Source organism: Diospyros lotus, unplaced genomic scaffold, assembly GCF_014633365.1.
Source record: "Diospyros lotus cultivar Yz01 unplaced genomic scaffold, ASM1463336v1 superscaf4, whole genome shotgun sequence".
Taxonomy (NCBI): Eukaryota; Viridiplantae; Streptophyta; class Magnoliopsida; order Ericales; family Ebenaceae; genus Diospyros; species Diospyros lotus.
This window is the reverse complement of record NW_026267107.1, coordinates 78,883-84,882: the sequence shown is the minus strand read 5'-3', so window position 1 is coordinate 84,882 and position 6,000 is coordinate 78,883.

Here is a 6,000-nt window from a genome sequence, read left to right as displayed (position 1 = left end):
TATCCCTACAACTAATGGTTCTACAATAGCACCATTTCTCACTAAGGACAATTCCCCGCTTCCCAAGTGGCCTACTCAATTCTAGATCCTACATGCAAAAACATGTGTAAGATTGCACCTTAATCAAGCATCCACTAGATGGGAGAATGATCAATCTCATTGATTATCCCAATAAGAAAGAAATAAGATATACCTGAACCCTAGATCTCTGAATGCTTGACCCTTAAGCTGGAGAGATATACTAGGCAAATCTTATTCCAATGTCCATCTTGATGGAAATGGAAACACTTTCCCTTAAATCCCTTAGCTTTGGAGATATCCTTCTACAGGGATAACTTCTTGATCTTGAAAGATGTAATGACCCATTAGAGGGCTTAGTATTTATTTAGAATTATTTTGGTATTTAGTTATTTCTTGAGTTAAAGGAATTTGTCGATTTAATTTTAATGTGGCAATTTAGAATATTTTTAATTGAGAGAATAACATTTAAATAGTATTTAATTCTTTTTTAAATTTATGGAAATTAAATGCTAGGACATGAAGGTCATTTAGCAATTTGTGATTAGAATTTAATTATCTAATTAAAGTTATTTCGTGATTGGGAGTCCATGTGGGAGATGAAGTTAAGAGTCTCCAAATCATAGTAGGAGATTGAGAGATGATTTCTAGGGCTTGTGATGGTTATATATATTCAATTTATTAGTTATAATCTTCTCACGTCGCTAGAGGAGATTTCTGTGAAGAATAGAGAGCCAAGAATAACATCAGTGTTTGCATAGGCGAAGTGGTTTAGCAAATCGTCGATCCAATCGATCATAAGACAAGTATCTTTCCCCTGTAAACATTTCTTACAGGTCTTGATTGAGTTTTGATATCAGATTTCTAAAGTTATATCAGTTCCAGTGTATGTATATATATGTGTGTGTTACAGTGAGTTCATGCAGATCATACATGTTTTCTCCAGCAATTTTTTATAAGATATGATCGTTAAATCATTCCTAAATTTGTTTCATGTAGATTGGGATTTTTTTTCCAAAGATTTTATTTGGAATGGTGTAGTTTTGTTAAGTTTGAATCAAGAACGGAGTCTCTATGTTCGTTCATTTTTGGGTTATCAGGTTGCAGACATCCGGATGGATTTTTCAGAGCATGTGAATAGCATTTGGATAGGTTAGAGGCTATCTAGATGGGTCAAAAAGTTTTATGTGAGTGACATCCGGATAGCTCTTGTTCATATCCGGATGGCCTAGTGATATCCGGATGTTTCGTTTTCATATCCGGATGTATCTAGCAGTGATTGTGAGTAGTATCCGGATGCCTTGAGTCATATCTGGATGTGTCTAGTTGTCTGTGAGTGATATCCACATGCTTTGTGTCATATCCATATGAGTCTAAGGCTTTTTGTGAGTGATATCCAGATACTTTGTGTTGTATCTGGATGTGTCCAAATATGTATGTGTCTTGTATCCAAATGAGACCTTGCTCATTTGGATGACTCTCACAACTCATTCAAAGTTCATGTGTCTTGTATCTGGATGAGACCTTGCTCATTCGGATGGTTCTCACAATCCATCCAAAGTTCATGTGTCTTGTATCCGGATGGGTGAATTCCATATCCAAATGGGCCTAGGGTGTATAACACTCACACCGAAATTCCATCTTTTTCATATTTGGTTCCAATATTTTCTAAACTCCAAAGTTAAGCGTGTTCGAGTGGAAGTAATTCCTTGATGGGTGATCCCCCCGGGAAGTCTTCATGTTACAACACTCAAAATAAATAAATAATTAAATAATTAAGGAAATATCAGTAAATCTTGTATTTCAAGGAAAAATACAAGTAAATTTTTGTATTCCAATATATTGAGGATCAGATTGCATGTTTAGTATTAATTATGACATGATCATCATTATTTTTGTGAGATTATGTGCATACATCTTGGTATGACCGTTGAGCATGACTTTCTATGGAGCATTACATATCGTGTGCTAGCATGTATGTGAGCATTGAATTATGCACGCCAGGCGGCTAGTCTGCGGGGATCCCACTAGTTTCAGTTTATGTTTTGTTCGCCTGATGTCGACTAGAGGGCTAGGAGCATATTGCCCACAGTATGTGCTTACAATTTTTATGTATGCAGGATTCAGATCAGTCAGGTATGTTTTATCAGATTATGTGGACCTACGAGCCAAAGTTGCATACCTGCATTTATCTTACAGTTTATGTGCATTACATTTATGAATGCAAACAGATAGTGTTATATTAAGTACAAGTTCACTAAGTATTTTTCCAGTATCGATATTCTTTGATTCAAGTTCAGTTATTCTTTCCAACTTATTACTTGCTGAGCTTTGTAGCTCACATTGTACTCTTCACTATTTCAGGTCCTAGTGGGGGAGTACCAAATATGGGGCCTAGCAGCAGTGTTCAGTAGTGTGTGTACGTGGAGCCACTCAAGATTAAAGATGTCTGGGAGTTTGTTAGTTTTATAATATTTTATCAGTTTAGGTTTATTTTATATTTCAGTTTAGGATTTTTCCTTAAATGTAGTTTATGGTTTTCAGTTTATATTAACTCATAGTTTTTATTTTAATTGATTGAGGTACTCATTTATGGTATCATATTTCAGTTTAACAGTTAGTTTTATTTTATTCCCGTAGTACCTCTTCTAGAGCAGTTCTAGGAGAAGGGGTGTTGCAAAAGAACTATTCTTTCTCTCAGAAGCATTGGAAGAAGCAATAGTGAGAACACCTTCTCTTCCTTTTCCATTCATTTTGGCTTGTGCTATTGTAAAACTCTTTAACAACTCAGGAATTGTGCACACAACATTATTCATTTGATGCTTTAGAATGAACAGGGCAAATGAATTTGGAAACGATTGGAGAATGAGGTCTATTTGCAGATCAACATTCATGTAGGATCCCAATGAGTCCAATTGATCATCCTAAGGACATGGTCCTCTACATTCGTGCCTTCTGCCATTTTAGACCTGAACGGTTCCCTAGATATCTCATATCTAGCTATTTCCTCATTCTTTCCATTATTCTCCCTCATTTGCTCCCACTAGCCACACTCTCCTTTATAAGTGTCATCAGAAACTAAGGTAAGGACAGACCTCTCCAATGACTCATCATTATGCTCTTACTTGAATCAATTTTTGATTTACTTAGCCAATCCATATAGTCATGTCCAATTACAAATGACTTTGTCCAATGTGTGCAATATTGTGTTTGAAAATTTTACCTTAATTAAATTGCTACATAAATAAATGATTGTTAGTTTGATTTATCTTGCATAAACCATTTAGTTTCGGTCTCAAACTAAACAATACCTCCCACTCAATTTTTTGAATCCTACACTTCCCAAAGTGGAAGACGCGAATCCCTTGAAGGAACTCGTGATGGGTGATCGAGTTCTCACATACATGAATGCCCCTCAACGCTTTGGTGGTATGTTGGGATACCCATATATTCGAGTTGACAACACTTGCCTATCATATCTCATGTGAGGTTCGATCCACTAACCCATATGCCACCTATTCCTCAACACTTTGGTGCTATGTTGGTCATATTTGTGTGAGTTAACAAGTAACATCTCATGCTTAGATAGGAAATTTATTCAACCTTTATGGAATGCACCCTCAATGCTTTGGTGGTATGTTGGGCACACCCACTTGGGCGATAAATTCCTACGACGACGAAGGGTTAAGATAAATCATATTTATCGTATCTAATATTTTACACGTTTGGGAAGATTTTAGTCTTTATTTTAAAAGTCTCACTTTGCATATGCATTTAAGTTTTCCCTTTATGTATCTCATACATAAATAAACTCATGCATCCAAAAATAAATTCATAATTCATTTATGAGGTTACACTTTGCACATGCATTAAGTTTTCCCATTATATATCTCATACATAATCTACTCATGCATTCAAAATAAATCTAATTTATTTTGGAGGTTTTGCTTTGTACATGCATTTAAGTTTTCTTTTTATGTATCTCATACATAACAAACTCATGAATACATACAAAGTAGGATGATCATGGACTTTATGCTCATTAATTAAATTCGAGACTCTAGACTTAATTAATGGCATTATTAGAGACAAACACACCATACACATCTCATGTGCATGTCACATATCTCATATGGACAACAATCTCTTGGCCTTCTTGCTCCTTGTAGTCACCAATGCTTGATGCTTTCATCTTCATTTTACATAGAGAAATATACTATACATTTTTTCTAAGACAAAAATGAAAATGACAAGGAGACTTATGACTCATTACAGTCCCAAATAGAATAAAATAAATTATTATAGACCATTTCATGAATACCTGTAACATTCATCCATTCATTCATTCATACAATCACATTGCATTCTAAGTCCATGATCACCCTTTCATTCAATCTCATTGAATAACAAGGCATATAAATATTAAAATCCGTGTTAATGTAATATGCATAGTTTTTCGGGCCATTGATATCTCATATTATGTGAATTAATTGGTTTTAAGTCATAGCAATCACATTACATTAAAACAGAAATCGAAAAACCCAAAAAACACAAAACAGTGACCAACTATCAACAGTTTCTAGAGACTATCGACAGTTTTTGGGTTTTACACATACTGTCAACAGTCTTTGCATATTGTCGACAGTTCATCAAGGAAAATTGTAACGCCCTGCTTTTCCAAATACACAACAACATGAAATCTAAGAAGACATCACCTATGGGCGTTATGGAAACCCTTACCAATGCAAGCATTGGATCAAACTTGAAAGCTTAACCAAATCTAAATAAAGGGGTTCCCACTAATTTCCTTTACAAGTACAAGAAATGCATATGACTCTCAATACTCTAGAAAGACAGAACTTATCACTGTAGTACAATTGTAGGGCACCCTTGTACTTATTACAAGCTTGAGTACCCTAGCTGCAATTACAATACATCATTGTGGTACAATTACATGGGTAGATAATAAATCAAAAACCCAAAGCTAGCCAAGCACCACCTCATTGCCCATGCTTTGAATTGGAACCTGAAACACATGGCACTCCCAATATACCTGGAACGTTGAATGTTCCAGGGGTATAACACACCCAAGTTAGATATTACATCTAGGTGAGTGACTTAGAAAAGGAAAAGTATGTGGATGCAAATGCAATAATGTTATTATGAAATCCACCCTATGGTAGCAATGCCAAGGTGTTGTAATCACCCCGCGGTCATCATAATCACCCCTTGGCTCATCGTAAGAGCACGAGATCTTCCATCATATCCCAACCACTGGCCACAGTCACTAACACAAACATGACATATGACAAAGCAGAAGGAATATGCATAACAAAGGGAAAATATGACATGTAAGCCATAAAGCATGGTATGCAAGCTAACCCCTTTACCCAAATGAAGCCAAAATGATTGGGATGTAACAAAAAGATGCAAGAAACACCCACCTTGATAGTTTGGGCTTTCCAAAGTACTGTTTACAGTGTTCAGGAATGGTTTTCTGCAAATATCACAAGTTTTCATAAACCAAACTCAAAATATTTTTATATAGGGTTGTAGGGGATTAAAAGAGGGTCAAATCTATAAATTTTCAAGTCAAAAGGGGGTCTCACGCACCCTCACACACCACCGGAAGGTGGCTAACACACCTACACGCGCAACCCCTTGCCGGTGCGTGAGCTGCACGCGTCGCTCTTACGAATCGACCAGCTCCTCCTTCTTTTGATTTTTCGGCCATAACTCTCTTGTTTTAGCTTCGTTTTGACCCCCGTTTGAATAAAACACCCTGATTCAACCCTATATAGGATTATAAAAATAAATTGAACTTACCTTGAAGTTTTGACGTCGTTTGGCATGCTTTATAGTGGTGGCCCAAATTTTTTCGACAAGGTATTTTCTTCCTCGTTCTTCGGCAGATTTTTCCCCTTCTTTTGGAAACGTTTCCTCTCTCAAACTCCCTTCCTTTTCCTATTGTTGAATTCCCAA